Source organism: Parus major, chromosome 3, assembly GCF_001522545.3.
Source record: "Parus major isolate Abel chromosome 3, Parus_major1.1, whole genome shotgun sequence".
NCBI lineage: Eukaryota > Metazoa > Chordata > Aves > Passeriformes > Paridae > Parus > Parus major.
In genome coordinates, this window is record NC_031770.1 from 17,798,576 (window position 1) to 17,816,613 (window position 18,038).

Sequence of the window (18,038 nt, forward strand, 5' to 3'; positions counted from 1 at the left end):
CAAAAACTTGTCTGTCATTGGTGTTAGAGAGAGACCAAGCTGCAAACACACCGGGGAGTGCCTCTGCTGCAGGGTTTTGCAGTCTAAAGCAACAATTACCCCTACATTTCTCTAGTACTCAGCTTTCAGGAGATTGCTTGCTTTAAACAGTTTTGAAATATCAGATGGTATAGTAGTGCTGCAGCTGATACTTTGATCTGCAGGGGAGTGATGCTGAGCCATCACTGGAGTATTTTTTCTGCGGGAAAACTCCAGTTTAGGAAAATGTCATAGCAGGCTATCAGCTCTGGCATGAAACTGCTAGCAGGTGGATGTCGTGATGGGAAGTGTTAAGAGGGTTTTGCTGGCTCACTGGTGCAGCTGGCTTGTTCTCTCGCTTATATAAAAGAGAAGTGGGACCTGCCCTCAGGCTAGAGTGAGAATGTGGTTTTGGTGTGAGGTGGAGAACATGGAACACAGACAACAAAGCCTGAAGTGAAGCCTGAGGCTGAGGTTTTACACATTATGTTGAGAGAAGTTAGGGCAATGTTATTTTAGCTTCCCAGGCCTGATCCTTAGCCTGTGTGACTGGTTTCAGTGCAGCTGTTGCAGAAAGTGTAATAAAGGGGGTGGAAGGAACCCCAAAATGTCACATGCTGCCACAACCTGGATCTGGCTTTTTAAGACCATCTTTGAAAAACAATTGTCTCATCTGCTTTTGAATTCTGATGCAGCCAGCTGCTGCCATCCTTGTAATGCTGCATTGGGCTTGGCCTTAGAGGTCTCCTCTTTCCCTGCAGTTTTAGACTGCCAGTTCTTGGCCTGGCCTGGTCTGGGGAAGTAGCTCTCCTCTCCCCCTTTGCAGTGACTCTTTACATTCAGATGGCTTTCATCCTGAATTCTCCCATTTTTCTTGGCAGAAGAGGGGTTAGTCTGGAGTTTTGAGGGGCATTTTTGCTTTCCCCAATTAAGTCAATACTCCCACATATGTGATATTAAGAGAGGCATATTGGAATTAAGGGAGTTTTTGTGCAGAGTGTAGCTGCTTTTTACTGAAGTATTTTGCAAAAGTGACAAGATTTATGATGGAGAAATAATGAACAACAGCTTTGGCTTAGGAAGAAAAGCAGTACAGCTTTGGATCCATCCTGGAGAAACTCTTGGCTGTGCTGCAATAGAAAGTCTACAGCAGGAAGATTCCAGTATTTCTGCTCAGAGTAAAGGAGATAAAACAATGTTCAGAGCCATGGATTTTATCTAAACCATGCCCTTACTATAAGCAAACAAAAAGGAAACGTTAGAATATTGTGTTTAATTTGGTATAAGTGCTTTAATATTTATCTATTTCTGTTTCCTCCATTCCTCTGGGCATCCTTGTAAATTAAAACCCAGGGATTTCCCCACAGCTATAATTTAATTTGACCTTTTTGTGAAGGAATTTTAAAGTGACATTGCACTTCAAATGTGAACATATTCCCTTCAGCATTGCCCCTAAACTGGCTGGAGTGGGAAATCCTGGCTGCCCAATATCCACCAGCCACATGTGCCTGTCCTGTTCCTAACCCAGCTGCAGGGTCAGTTCCTTTGCTGTGACCATTGCTCTGCCTTCTTCCCTGTTGTTCCCATCCTCGCTGTTTCCCACTGCAGCTTTAGGGAAGCACTGGCAGGGCCTTCCCTGTGGATGTGGATGTGGATAGGAGAGTACAAAAGCTGAGCCAGGCTGTGGTGAGGGCTCCTGGCTACCTGCCCTGCTTCTTCCACAGACTTTGGGCATCCTTTGGACTGTTTTATAAACACTTGATCACTTCAGACATAAGGACCAAATGCTTTTGGCAATATATTAAAATGGTCATGCCTAATCTTGGACCTGACACATGCATAGCTCTTCACACATTTGAAAGCAAGGCTATTAATTAGTTCTCACAGCTCCAGCTATGAAAGATGATCACTTTGCTGTTGAAAAGAGCATACTAAATTAAATAAACCATCAGACAAAGCAAGGGCACTTTTCCTACAGCCTTTTGAAAACATAAATAAGTTCTGACATTTCTGTTTTATGGGGGAACTTGAGGTCCAGAGAGGTCAAAAAAGCCCGTAGGTACTGAAGTCCCATTCACCTTCTACTGTAGGTACCAAGTCCACACTGGAAGTCTCTGCAAAACTGTACACTACCAGAAAACAATCTTGCTTTCACACCAGTTTATTTTTGAAAATATCTCTAGCAGAATTATCTTGTGTGTAACCAGATGACAAACCCAGTTTATAATAAAAATTAGTCTTGAGTCTTTGTGCACTGTATACATAATTCCCTCTTTGACATTGTTTTTTTTCAATTTGCTTCCCTTTTTTTTTGTCACAATCCAGTGAGGGAAAATTAAGAATGAGGTTGCTAGTTCTAAAACAAGGTGTTAGACAAAGCTGAATACAGGAAGCAAGTTGTAGGGACAGAGCGTAGCTCAGCCTTCCTGAAGGAATGAAAGCATGGTTGAGGATGGCATGACAGTCATCCACTGCCTTGTTCCTCTGTGTGAGGTGTTAGTCACTGTCCCAGCCTCTGGTGCTCTCTGCCTGTGCAGGCTCTCCAGGGTGTACAGAAGGAGCTTTGTATTCACCTTTGTTTGCAAGGAGAATGGTGTCTTACACTCCTGGCAAGTGAAATGGTATGAGTGAGGAAAGCAAGACCTGCCACTGTAATTTTAGGGTTCTGGCCTGTGCTTCCATAGCAGGCATGAAAGCATGGGATAAAGCCCAGGCCACACTCAGGATGGCAATTCCAGCCCACTGGAAAAATTCTGCACCCAGGCAGAGCAGCTTATGCCCCTTTGCTCACTCACTGTATCTTCAGCGCTGTGAATTCATGGAGGCCATTTGAATTAATCTTGGTTTATGCCAGTGCTCTGGGAGAAAGGCACACATAGGCTAAATTCTGGTCTGCTCTTGAGTGCTGGGGTGCTGCCACACACAGCATTTAGATGCAAAACAAGAACAGAGATGCTGACAGGTTTCCCTCAGTCTGTGGATGGTGGTGGTGGTCACTGAGTTGCTGTGTCCCCCTCCAGTGGAACAATTGCACTGGAAAGGGGAGCTCAAATGGGATAACTCATACATGTTTTGTTGAGCAAGTGGAGGGTACGTCAGACCCATGTCTTCCACAGTTTCTCAGAACTGTGAATACCCCAAGGACACAGAACCTTGACTAGGTTCCTCTGCCACAGCTGGAGAGGTGTCACCAGTGTCCTGCTGGGAGGCTTTCTGACACCTGGGTCCCACTTGCAGCAGCATGGCAGGGCCTTAGGAAGTCTGTGGTAGACGCATAAGCAAAGGAAATTTGAGTTGCATTTTTATTCAAATGAGTGCAATGTGATTGGTGTGTTTGGCTTAACAGTTGCTTATATCTCATAGGATGGGTTTCAAAAGCAGGTTGTATTTTCTGTACACTAAGGCAATACACAGTGCTTATTCAAGTGGCAGAAGGAGAACATAAGCTTGTTCCATTCACTCACATTCAAAAATGAGTGAATGACACATGGCTGACGAGATGGGTGATGCATCTTGCCCATCCTGTGCTGCATTAACTCACTCATTTATGGCTCTTGGCTGGAGCTGGGCTGACCAAACTGGGTGAAGCAGGAGAGATGACAGGGAGAGCCCTGTCAACATTTTGTCCTTCCTACAGAACTGTGACCTCACTGCAAAGCAGACTTCAGTGTGAATATGGCTCTTTTCCCCCAGCATTTCCATGAGTGTGGGTTGACAGGTTATTCCTTTCTGTCCACACACAGGTTATGCAGCTAAGGAGTAGGAGTGAGCAGAAGATTGCCTCCAGGTTAGAGCAGAATGTCCTGCCTTTCTGGAACCTTGATTACACTAAAAAATGTACTAATTGGAAAATTGAGGCTAATATTTTGAAGGTGGTGGCTTCCACATCCTACAGAAACAATATTTGCATTGGAGGGACACGTGCTCAAACTTATTTTGTTACTTCCCCATTTAAAACAAGTATTTTCTAATAGCCTGCACTCTAAATAAGTCAGGTTCCCACAGCAATAAAATGCCTTTAAAATGAATACCTCTGGGCTTAATTACAGTATTTTTTTGAGAAGCACATGGCTGGCATAGTGCATTTCCCAGCCAAGTAATTCAAATTTCTCCTTGAAAAAGTCACAATGCCAAAATGACCAAAGCATTCACCGTTTGGAACAAATTAGCAAAAGTCTCTGTCTTTCTTTCAGTTGCTTGTTGCCATTCCATATTTGAAGGTGACCCTTTACAACCCTTTTCCCAAGTATTATAATAGAGCAGGAAAAGACAAAAGTGTTTTGCTCCAGGGGGATGGGTTTTGGGGCATCTTTAGCCCCCAGTGAGTTACCTGTTCCCAAAACTGCTGGCAGTGCACCTCCCACCCGGGAGCCTGGAATCTGGTGCTCCATCATCATTTGCTGTCAGTGAGCCTCCAACGTGTCTGTGACCTAGAAAGATAAAAACACTTTGATAACAATAACAGAGCTTTTGTGAGGTGACAGGCTAGCAAGAGACAGTTTTGGTGGGGACCTGAATGAGGAGTCTTTTAGGGTCTATAGCACCACTGAAATGAGAAGTGGGAGTCATGATGTGGTTCTATACCCCAAATTGTTCCGTGAATCAACCAAATTCTTATTGTTCCCCGTGGTTGTACAAGATCTAGCCAAGACCAAATGCCTCTTTGTGAAGGTCCCTGTTCACTGCTAAGCAATGTCCTGTAAAATATCACAGCAATCCAAATGGCCTGTCTGGCAGATCTTCTCTCCTGGCTCAAGCTACTAGTTATTCAGAAAAATTTGGAAGGAGATAATGCTGAGCATGGAAAAGCAAATCTGATTTCTCATTGATCAATAAATCAACAAGTATCTATCAAGAGGAGGGTGGGTAATACCTGCAGCCCAGCCCTACAAGGCATTTTGCTCTCAGGAGGATGCTTTAAGTGGTAGTATTTCATCCAAGACTTACTTTTAAAGTTAAAACAGTACTGCTGCTGCTTTCAGTAGAGAAGAAAATGGTCCCGCCTTCTTCAGATACTTTCATGAATTTTGTAGGAAGATGTATTCTACCTGTCTACCACACTGATGCTCCTGCAGTGTTTTTTTAGGGACTGCATGGAGGTACAACCTCCAAAAGCAGAGAATCATTTCTCTGTCAATGCACTCTGGTAAGATACAAGCACAGGAGGAGGGGAGATCTACCCTGAAGAGAGGATCTTTGACCTTTAGGACGGGTCTTCATAATTGCGTATAAAAAGATAAGCAAAAAAATTACTATTAAGATCAGGAGCATCTTAACCTCATAATGTGCAATAGGAGCAGGAAATGATTCTCATAGGAAAAAAACCAAACAGGTCCTCTCTCTGGAAGGTGTGTTTCAGGAGAGGGTGAACAAAAAGTCCGGGATAACCAAAATAAGTTTTCATTCTCCCAGGGCTGTAGTCAGTTTGGATTTGGATCAGTTAGAGATACTGCAGGAGTGTTTCATCTGTTACACACATCATCTTCTGCAAAACTTGTTTTCTAGCCATCTTCCCTTGCAAAACCTGGAAAAGGTATCTTCCTTTGTATAAAGCCATCACCAATAAACTAACTTTTCCCAGAGAAACTCTTCTCCCTGAGAAGAGAGAAAGCCACCAGTCTTCATTCCACATTTCGCTTTTGATCTAGTTTTCCTTTTGCTCCTTTCAACCTCAAATTCACTTGTCATTACTCTTTTGTGAGTTTTTAAAATACTGTCTTAGTATATGGAATGAGGCTTGAGACTGCTGCCTGTCAGTTCTTCTCTTGCCTTTTCACTTGTCACTTCTGAAGCTATGCTCATTATCAATTACATTTAATAGAGGAGATAGCTGTCACAAATTTTATTCCCTAAATAAATTTTTATGAGAAATAGAATCTGGGGAAGTACTAACGAAGAGAAAGTAGCTCTTGGACATTTTGTCACTTTGTTTGCAGGGAACAACTGGCCAGTCAATATTTTAAATGTATATTCTTTCAAGCCATGATGTATTGTGTTTGTTTACTAAGGAATAAGGAATATATACCATTTTTCTCTTCCCCCAGTGAGAGCTACATGACAAAGGACAAACAATTTGGAACTGGACTTTTGCACTAGCCCCTCTTCTTTTTCTTTTGTTCTCTTTGACTTCTCAAAATGTTGTTTTCATATGTTTTGAGCTCTCTGTTACCAGAAAGATTTCCAGAAACTTTGGTAGTAATGGATGACTCAAGAAGAAGCAACTGGAACCTGACTGAGCTGTCCACTCTTTTCTCTTGGAATTTTGGATCTAAGCTGTTCCTTGGTAGTGTTAGGAGGGCAACAACTGGAGGATCCTCATTAAATGCATTTTGAAAAGGTCACATGTCCTTTATAGGCCTTTAAAAATATTGTTTCTTGTTTTAACTGAAAGGAAAGAGAACTTTTGAAGGAAATGTATTTTAGATTAAAAATTATGAATGTTTCACTAGGAAAGCTACATGTTCCACAGGAAACACATGAAGATGTTTTCTATTAAATGATTCGGTAAATTGAGTTCAAGTTGATGCAGAATTGCTAAACTTGCTCCCAAGTCCATGAAAAGAAAGATTTCCTCAAAGCTCTTGCCACAAAAAATGTCTCTGGTCACATATGACCCTGATGGTCATTTCCCTAATGGTGTCATGTTTTCTAGATGGTGAATTAATCCTGAGACTAGTAGCCAAGAGTTCACAAGTCTGTTTCTGACCTTAATCTTTGCAGGGAGCAAGGCTGGCCACTTGCATGAAGTCACAATCCTGCTGAGGATCTGTCCAGATTTAATCACCGGGATAAAGATGTCCATTGATGGGTGTGGGACTTACACTGCTGCTCTTAGATTGCAATTTTAACCAATTTTGAATAACAGCTGTAAACTTTTGGAAATATTGTTCTTGCAGTCAGGAGATTTTGGGCTTTGGTACTGACTGAGGATACACTCTATTTCCCACTCTGCCCCAGGCATTCTCTCTAGTTTTAACAGGGTACTCAAACCTTGAGCACTTCAGGAACATCACATATACTTTTGTGCATTGTCTTTTGAGGACTAAACCATTTATTGTATGGTGATGATAGCACACTGCCAATTTTTCCATGCTGTTGTCCGAGTTCCACAGATGTATTTGAGCTGTGCCAAGAAACTGGTAGCACAGGAGCTTTTGTTTGGTTGTCTTGGTTTGAAAAGACAGGTATCTGCTAAGGAAGGCAGAAACCTCCCCTGAAATGGAAAAATGTAAACCACCTCACCTCTCTGAATTATTATAATCTTGAAATCAAGGGACTCTCAGGCAAAGATATGGAAACAATTCTTTACTAGGAAAATTAAAATAAAAATGCAGTCCTCCTGTAGGGACAGATGTGGCTCTGTTGAAGCAATGATCCTCTAGAAGGGTGTAGTTTTCCTCTGAAGGTCTGGTTTAGATGGGTCCATCCTGGTTTAGATGGGTCCAGTCTCTCTCCTCTGGGAATTCAGTGGAGAAAGGCTGCTGTGGTGTTCCCAGTCTCCAAAGATATACAGGTTTAGATGCTTGGCTCCTCCCCATGGGTGGAGTTTCTCCCAATGGGATGATGTCATCTTATCGGTCATGCAGTGAGACCCAATGGCCCATTAACAGCAGATATCCCCCTGGAGGGAGGATGGGTCCTGGAAGACATAAAGAGCACTGCCCCACCTGGTTTCAACAGATTGTAATAAAATACATACTTTTGGTTGCATCTTGCATTGCAGCCCAAGACATTGGTGATTCCCAATTCCTCATTCAAACATACTGAGTGAGTGGTGCAGGTGGCTCCTTCTGCTCTTCCAGTCTCAGCTTTTGCCCTGACCTGCCAGGAGAGGAGACCACACCTGAAGCAGTGGTCTGCAAGTAGGAGGTTGAGGCACGTAGTTCCAAAGATATGTTGGAAGCAGCACTGCACAAATTGGGAACAGTGTGTTTGCAGCTGCTGAGGCTTGCTGAAGTACAGCATGAGATCAGTGACTTCATCCTTTTTTAGGATAGATTTTCTGCAGCCACTCCTAAACCAGTCAGTTGTGTGAGTCCTGAACTCGCAGCCTCATTGAGGCTTTGAAACCAGACCATGTGATCCAGACAACCGATTTACATCAGATGTTGAGAGGGCTGGGTAGTACACAACTCATAGTCTGAGTATTTTCCATCAGAATTTGTTGATGAAATGTTGCAACTAATGAAAGAAGAATTCTCGTGTAAAGCAGAGTCAGGAAAAACTTGATTTTCTAGATGTAGCTGGTTGGAAATGGGGATATTGAAAGGATCAGAAGAGCTCCACAGCTAAGTAAATGAAGAAAATGCTGTTCACAAGCAGCTGTGGAGGGCCAGGGACCTTGTTACCGTGTAGGAGGACATGCTGGAAACATTCCTGAAAAGTTCAGGCACTTTGAAAGAGACACATGTATCAGAAGAGGTGAGACCAAGCCACAGCTGGAAACGCCGTGTAGTCAAGGTGTCTGCACTTAATTGGAGGGATTTCAGAAAGACCAGTAAAATAGTGTAAAGCTCTAGGGATGTTCCTTATAGCAAGGAAGCAGAGTTTCCACTCTACTAGACATCTCTAAGAAGAGAGGGAAAGGCAAGTTGTTACTGGTCTTTTTTTCTATTTTTTTTTTCTAGTCAACACTTTATATAATTTAACAGGGAAAAAAAAAATAAAAGGAGGCCATCTAGTTGGGGAATATTGAAATCAAAAGCAAACAAGAAAAGAAATTTAGCCTTTAAGGCCAGAAAGTTCTGGAATACTTTCTGAAGAGAAATCGGCTGGATGGACACTCTTGGAGCGGAAACTCAAGTCCTGAAAGACAAACGGCCCTTAATGGGCTTAATGTTGTTCATTCATGTAGTTAGGAAGGAGGATAGTTGTGTGGTGAAGTCATATGGCCTGCTAAAAGAATCAGAGTGGGTAGTTATAGCCATATTTCTCAATATTCTTCACTGGTGTATTAAATTCCCCGTTGACCGAACTCTGCACAGCTCTGCACATCACTGTTGTTTGTATTGATCTGTGGTGCTCAGCTGGAGTTTATTTCAGGAGTTATTTCTCTTGCACAGTTGTGAAATGTTGATTCATCTTTTTGCTGCAAAAATGACTAATAACAAATGCTTTCCAGGAACCAGCCCCAGTAAATCAGCCATAGACATGTAGCTGGGATTCAATTAAATTGATAGGGCACACAGTTGAGCTCCAATTAAATTATTTCTCATTTTATGCAAATGAGATTTCTTATTGCAGTGAAACAAATTATTATTTTCTCATGACAGTGCCTCATTTGCATGCTTTACTCCTTATTCTGCCCTTAGTTTAACCTGAAAACAAAACAAAAGGCTCCTCAAAATTCAGAGGCTGAATTGAAGAGCTAATCTTTCATTAGCATTCTGGAGACAGTAATTCCTTTGTGATCTGGTTGTGCTTAGCCTTCCTATAACACTGCCTGATTAAAGCTGTGTGTCTGACAAAATGGATTAAGCATGACATCTGCCAGGTATATAACCCCAGAGGTAAATTTGGGAATTTTCATCCAAAAATCTTAATTTGGACAAATTTGCGGCTAAATTAGGAACCCGCTGCTTGAACAATATCTGATTTATATTTCAGGAATGAAAACATATATTTTTTCAATCTACTGTCTACCTACCTTCTACCATGAGTAATGCTCATTCAATTTGGGAGTAAACACAAAAGCAAGTGGAAGCTGCAGAAGTTTTTCATGCCACTATTTTTCTCTGGGACTCAATCCCAATGAATTTGTCTCTACAGGACCCCTGTGACGGGTGTCAGGGCAGCTTCCTACAGACAGGGAGCTGGAGCACACCAAGAGTAAAGGAATTGCTTCAAGGCACAGACAATGCCAGTGGTCAGGAATGAAATTCAACCCTCTTGCATCTTAAGCCAGTGCCTAAGCCACAAATCTGTTCTGTTCTTCATGTAGATGATATTTCTTCAGGATGCAAAGCTGTTTGCCTGCTAGCTCCTGTGCTGACTGTCGGAACAAAGATGATGTTGGTTTTTTTCCAGCCATGTATGTGAAGTCCTGTGAACTGGGCATAGCCTGTTTTACTTTGAGAAGAAGATAATGGAAGAAACTCAGTGCTGCCAGTGAAAAAAATCCTGTCCCTCACACATACCTGAGCAAGATTTCCACTGGGAAAGACAAAAACCATCCTGGGGTAATCTGCCTATCCAGCCCTTGTAATGTAAAGTTTTTACTGATGTTAAATTCAGAAAAGTAAGCAAGATGCCGTATTGATCATCAGTTCTTTGTTGATCGATCATCACTACCTTGTTCTTCTGTTAGGAAGCAGAAACAATAAATTGTCAGGTGTCTCTTCAGGCCACACTGACCACCATAATAGCTGTGAAAAATAGAATACTTCTAAAATACCCAAATGGAGTGTGTGCTTTCACACAGAAAGAATAAATCAGCCTTTCTTTTCCTGGGCTTTCATTCTGCAGTAATTTTTCACACTTCCTCACACTAAGCCATGACTGCTAAAGTTCATCCTGAAGTGGTTTTACAACCAATGGGAATGGCTTAATGAAGCACTATCACTCTAAATATCTGTCCCCACTGCTTAGGTTTGCTGTTGAATTCCTTGCTGGTTTAGCAGCTTGGACACAAGCGTTCTCAGGATCTGATGCTGCCAGTGTCCTGGAGGCCTCTGGGAGGAGAAAAAATAATTTAGTTCTTGCAGTTCCAACATTTGAGACAATTTAACTGTTGTGGCAGCAGACACACAGAGTCAGAGATGCAAATGAGTCACTGTCAAGTGCAGGGTCTGTGCTGGTCCCCATAGAAGCCTGACAGCTCCAACCAGGCATGGGCCAGGCTCTGCCCGAGCTGGCAGGGATGGGACAGGGCTGTCAGCTGAAGGGGAGTAGAGGATGGCCGTGCCTCCTTGTCTCTGATGTTTTGCTGAGGGCCATTCACCTGAGTATCTGCCCACTTCTTATCCAAAGGCAACAGCCTCATCTCGTAGGGGTTGCATGGAATTGGTGTCATTCTCTTTATTTTTCCTTGTTCAAGGATCTGTTAGGATTAGTTACTTTTATTTTGTGGTTGGAAAAAAGAACAGGTTGGATTCGATTTAGTTTCTCTCTTTTGCAGGCAATGGCATGAGGACTTTCTAGGTTCCTGGACTGGGGACAGCTCATGGAAAGAGGAAGGTGCTGCAAGGGCTCTTCCATTCACTCATGCCCTTCTGAGAGTCTGCTTCTTGTGAGAAATGCCTCCCCCTTTCCCAGCCATGGCCACTGCAGCAGGCTCTGACTTGTGGGCACACTGACCCCAAAGGCAAGAGCTCTTCTCATGGATTGTTATCCAAATGACAACACTCTTTTGGTCTTATCATAAGAATGGTTGTCATTTGCTGGGCAGGGAAGGTGTTCTGGAGCAAAAAGCAGAAAAAGCCTGTGTGGGATGGGTGTGTGTGAGGGGGCAGGATGCTTGCCAGAGGTCCCTGCTCGTGCCCTGGCAGCGGTGACTGCGAACACAAGGCTTGGAGAAGGGGACTGGGAGATGGCAGTGCTGGTGCCTCCCCATGTCTCCATCTTCTGAGGGAACTGTGTGACAAAGTGGGGAGCTGTTGCTGGGTTTTGGGGTGGGAAGCCCCTACAGACTGTGACCAGAGCAAAGACAGATTTTTGTCTGATGGAAGGAAAAGGGAAATGTGGAGCTGCATCTACACCAGCTGCTAATCTTGCTGTTGGAAGCTTTTTTTTTTTTTTAAAAAAGATGCTTGATGAAAATGTTTCTGCGTAATTTACATTTGTATCCTTTGTGTTCTATAATAAGTAACTCATCTGCATGTAGAGAAGAGACAATTCTTATACACAATTTTCTGCTTGGCATATGATCTGCCAAGTGAATGCAATGGTTTTCTGCTTCTGTGAGCTTTTATTAACAAATACAGGAAGAAGAGCAGAAAAAAAGAAATTTGGGGAAAATTGCATAGCTATTATGAATATTACGTTTCTGGTTGTTGTTGAGATTTGGACATAATTTAGGCCAACGCTTACTGTTTCAAAAGCTGTAACAATAGTGACTACCCTTGTTTCCAGCAGTTTGAGTTTATTATCTTTCATTATTTTTTTGGAAGCAAAATTAAACGGTTTATTTTTGCTTCCACAGAATCACGATTTGGGAAAATTGTAGACAACTTGCTATCTAAACTTTGTTCAAATAAACACTGTCATATTTTTTTACCTCTTTAAACTCACTTGCTGATATGCTCCAGAATAATTTTGTAAGCTCCAAATGACAAAATGAGGAAAATGATGCACATATTTCTTCAACTGTATCCCAGTGCTGTCTTTATCTGTAGGATTTGCAAGCAAACTGACTTTCAGTCATATCCTTTTCTGGTATCTTCTCTGCAGCTGATGAGAGATTTGCAAGCAAATAGACCTTTTTGAAAATTTAAGGCAGATTTGGAGTTTCACAGTTTCTATCTCTTTTGCATAAATATATTTTTTTCCAGAAGACTTATGGGAAGTATTATCTGACAATCCCACTGGCCAACTTCCTAAAGATTTTGTTTGTTTCCCAGAGATTTAAAAGCATCTACAGTCTTCCCACCCTGCCTAGCCACCTCCCCCTCCCCAGAAACCTCACTTGTGTCACTTCATGTGTTTATGATGTCTCTATCATGTAAACAGAGTGTTTAAAGGGGAGTGAAGAGTATTTAAATCCAATTGTTTTTCCCATGGGAGTCATGCACTTATCATTAGGGCTGTTGTTGCAGCTAAATTTACCAGATACTTTGCAATGGAAAAACCAAATCCAGTTACTTAGAGTCTGCCAGGCTTCAGCAGTTTGGGATAAACACTTCCCTTCCAGGAGGAAACACAAAAAACACAAAATCTGTGTTTTAACTCCATGTCACATGAACATATTTGTTACATCCAATATGTTCAAGGAAAGAGATGTAAGTTCTTTGCAAAGTCTAGGATGTAATTAAAGACTTTATAATAATGAATGTGCAAAAAGAAGCAAAATAAAGTTTTAAATGGGCCATTTACTGCCAGCATCTTCTAGCATTAGAGAATTTGCCTTTGAAAGTGAGCATCACTTGCTTCTCCCAGATAACAAATGACAGGAGGAGAGAAAATGGCCACAAGTTGTGTCAGTGAAGGTTGGACATTAGGAATTTTTTTTTTCCCAAATGGAGTTATCAAGCATTGGAACAAGCTGCCTGGGGAAGTAGTGAAGTCACCATGCCTGGGAGTGGACAAAAAATGCATGGATATGGCACTTGAGGACATGGTTTAGTGCTGAACAAGGTAGTGGTAATAGGTTGGCAGCTGGATTTTGTGATCTTGGATGTCTTTTCCCTCCTCAATAATACTATGATTCTGTTAGATTGAGTTAAGACAAACTGTAGGGAAATGGAAATTTTCCAGGATTGTTTTTATTAATAGCTAGGCCCAGATCTTTAGCTTACCATATACCCAACACTGAACATCTGTGCTTGCAGGCAGCTCCTGTAGGTAAGGAGAGAAGTTTCCTTCTTGTCTACAATTCCCACCAGTGAAATCTGCAGAGCAGTAACCCAAGGCCTACAGAATAAACTCATCTGGAGGCAAGGTGTAAAGTGTATTGCTCCTTCCAGGGGGCATCTCACCTCTTCCCTGCCTTGGAGAGCCCCAGTTCTCCTTTCCCTGACAATTCCATCCATCCTACGGCTGATCCTTATCACGTGGGACAGCAGCCGGGGATGTGCAGGTAACAGAGAGCATGGATTGCACTCCATATCTCAGTGGGGAGATCAGTCTCACAGCACTCACCACAGAGCTGTCAGGGACAATCAAGGGGGAAATTATGAGATTTATGAGCCAATGGGAGTTCACCAGCATGCTGAGGTTGTGCAGCTGTAACTGGAGTGGGAAAATGAAACATTCCCAATGGAAAGCTTCAAAGGCAGTAGGGAAGGCTAGGGAAACTATTCCTGTTTGAAACTTTTCAGGGTGTGTCTCATTTTGGAACAAACCACAGCTCCTTCTTCTTTTCTTATATCTTTATGTTTTTGGAAAGCCCCTATCTCAGTGCTGTGGTGCCACACTGGACAACTTTGTTGTTTGTTTTTTTTCTCATGAAAGAGTAGACAGAGGTTTCCAGACAGGCCAGATTTTCCATGTTATGTGCAGGTGCATCTTGCCTGCCCCTGCCCTGGTAGAGTCTCACTATCCCACCACAGTGCTTGTGGATCCCCACTGCTGCTCAGTCCTGCATTTCCCATCTCAGGCAGCTTGGAGGAAGAGATCACAGCTTCTCAGAGAAGCCAAGAAGTGAAAGATGAACAAACAAACTGGTTTTGTGCAAAATTTATTGATTGATGCAATAGTTCTGCCCAGGAAAAATATCAGAAACTCATACCAGATCAGTCTTGAAAATTCTAACTGAAATACATGAAGTAAGAGAAATTAGTTTGACCTGACACCCTGACCTGAGCACAGAGCTAGCCTTCTGGCTTGGGTTGTTTTTCTGGACTACCCCAGCAGATATGGAAAGCTGACACTTCAAACCTATTGTATTTATTGATAACCTGCAAGGAATCTTTTTGAGAACAGAATAAGTGGTCATGCAAGTACCAGCCATCAGCAACTGATACTCAAATCTACCTGCTGGCTTGATTTTAGCCAGACCAAACCAGAATGTCTCCTTTCCACAGCTGGTAAAATTAAACTTCAGAGCTACATTGATATGTTATGGGAGTATCATTCATTGTCTTAGAGTCTGAGCAATCTTTTGATTTTCAAGAGTGTTTTCCTGCTGAACACTACAAAAGAGGACTGGAGGAATTAATGCTGTTGCTTACTGCTAATATGCTTTTTCTAGGCAAGTGGAACCTGTTTCCCAGTGAGCATGTGTTGGGCACTGAACCTCCCCACCATCAGTAGAGGTTGGGGCTGTTCAGAGTGCTGCAGAGTGTCTCCAGTGTAGCATGGGGTTCATCCCCTGTCTCACAGAAGGATTCTCCTTGGGATATGCCAAACTCAGCCCAGCAGGAGCTTGCAAAAACACTGAAGAAGAAACACCTAGGAAAGCTCTGTGCTAATTCCAGCTGTGATTATAACTGGGGGAGTAAGTTGCATATTGGGTACATGTTGGTAATGAAATGGATGTGAGTGGCAAATTAGCACAACCTCCCCTTGTGAGGCGTGAGCCTTGCAGGCTAATCAACAAATGTAGTAGGAATAACAGATTACAGAAGGATGAAAGAGACCTCTGGGGCCCTCTTCCTTTCATTTCTGTGTCCCTCATATCTGCAGAACAGCTATGATGGAAACAAGAGCCATGTATGTCAGGGCTGATTTTGTCCCCAGGGTAAGTCAGGTAAGTGGTGGGCAGGGTTATGTGTTCAGGAAGGTGCCAGACTTCTCTCCAAACTGGTTTTGCCCTCTGCAACAACAGCAATACATGACTGGCAGTGTCCATATCAGCATGAGAACTCTGCTAGAGGATGGGGGGAATGGGTTTAAAATAATTTGTTTGAAGAGAGACATTTAATGTGCTGCTCACTTTATTCACTTCCTCCTCTGCAAGAGCTGACAGACAAGGCTTTCCACCAGTGTGGTTTGGTAGGCTTTCAAAAAGTGTCTCATTCTTTGAGACTGCACATCTGAGGCTGGTGAGAAACAGCTGCAATTGGGAAGTGTTGTAAGTGCTGAGAGATGAAACATGTGAAAAGATGGCTTTCTGCTGAATACATGATTTGCTGAAAATAGTCAAATCCGTTCTGGTTGCCAGCACATCATCCTCTCTAGGTCACTGTATCTGCAAAGAGTACCTTTGGGGCCCAGAACTGAAACAGAGTCTAAGGGCCTGTCTGTGCTGGACCTTTGCTAGAGGATGAAATCAGGAATGCTTTGAACTGTGCCAGTAACCACATGCTCTGTTATGTGACCCACAAGTTGTCCTCCTCAGTCCTGCCAAGATAAAACCTTGTCCCTTTAACAGTCCATTCTGGAACAAAATCATCCTATGACAATAATCATGTTTCTGGATGGAGATCATTTGAATACAGATATTTTTGCTTTCCAAGTGTTTAACTTGCTTTCCACTGTTTAACTGTAGTGTCTCCTTGATGCTGCAGAGCTCTGCAAAGTCACTTTTCTCACTGCTTTCCTAAGACAATTGCTGACAGCATGGGAATGGCCACTGCCATCACTCACTGGTCCTTCAGTTGTGACTGTAGCTGCAAAAGACAGAATGCATCTAGCACAGATTCACATAACACACAAGGGGACTTAATATTTCAGAGACCAGCTTTTAGGGACAGATACAGCTGGAGAGCAAAAATGAACATATAAGAAAATGTTCTGATTTTACCCTTACAAGGGGCGAACAGAGCAGATGTTTACATCTGGAGGTCAAGCTACAGGTACAGCAATCCTCCAGCTGAGAAATGTCTAGCATTCTTATGGAGAGCAGGAGAATGGCTTACAAATAGTGTCTTCAGAGCGACTTCACTAATCAACACAAAGCAGAAATGCAAAGGCTAACATAAGTGAGCACTCAAAACATACCATTTTTCTCAGGGATGCTCTTCTGAGTGAGATGCACTAATATGGCCAACTGAGCAACCCAACTAAATTGTCCAATTTCCCTTCTATTCAGTGATGGGAAGAAAGGGAGGAAGAAGAACAGAAGCCCTAAAAATAAGCCCCTACTGTAAACAACATTCAAAATTAATGTTACAGGTTTTATTATTTTAAGTGCCTAATTCCATTCCTTTGTGAACAAACGCAAAGAAAATAGTTAACATAGGCAGAATTCCCTTTCCCTGCCTTTCACTTTCTGCACATAAAAGGAAACCAGTTCTCATAAACAGTTATATTTTTGCCATTTGACTAAGCACCCAGAGATGCTAAGAAAAATGCATTCAGGATTTTATGGCTAGCTTTCCATATGCAGTGTGTGAGGAACAAGTGATGGAGCAAGCCAGCAAACAAACAAAAAATGAGAAAATACTCCAAACCCACATGCTTCTGTGAACACACTATCACAGCACACTACTGGCCTCTGTGCTCACACACTGATCCGGGTGAAGTCACTGCAGCTGTCCAAAAGGACCAAAGAAGCAGGAGGAAATACACAGGATGGCTGGGGGGAACTGGTGAAAGGCAGCAAATTATTCAGATGGCAGAACCACTCCTTTGGGAATCACTGGAGGCGACAGTGAGCAGCAGCCTTGCCTGAGGTGGGGGAAGGGGAAGATGCAGGGAGAAAGGATCGATCAAAACATCCCTGGGGGAGATGAGTGAGCAGCTGCCACATCCCCCACCGAATGTCACTGCAAGGAAAGCAGGGCACGCTGCACCCACCGGGCAGCCGGGCACTGGCACAGCCATCTGCACTCGGTGACCGCTCTGGGCATCGCTCGTGCCCCGTGCCCCTGCCTCCCGTCTGTGCCACCCGCCTGGCACACATCCCTCGCCTCTGCTGCCTGACTCTGAGGACAGGGTGGAAAGGGGGCTTGTCCATGCCTGTGTGGGGCCTTGGTTCTGGCCACTAATGTTTCATTACCATTCTCTGGTGCTGGTGTGTTGATGGAGCTCCTGTCCATCACTGGGTGGCACTGGGAGGCAACGCTGTGGCTCAGAGGTCATTTGATGTGCATCCTAATGTGCTTCAGGCCCTCAGCAGCACCTTCCCAGCTCTGCAAATGAGACAGAGCAGCCCCTGGGTTCACTCACAGGCAGGCATTTGGCAAATATAAAGGATCTCATTGGTCCTCTTTGAAGCAACAACTGAACTCCTTTCTTGTTTGTAAAATGCTTTCTCATGACCTTTGCTTCAAATGTAGAGGAAGATCCCTTTAAAGTTATTAAATAAAGGACAGAAAATGTTTCTCTTTGCTAAACTGAACAAGGAACTTTACCAGGATAAAAAAAAATAAAGAAAAAGAAACTCCTTTTTGTTGTTTGTGTGAGTTATAAAGTCTCTTTTCTGGCTTTTGCTAATCCATTTTCTTTTCACTGGTGTTTTTCATGTGGACTTAGAGAAATAT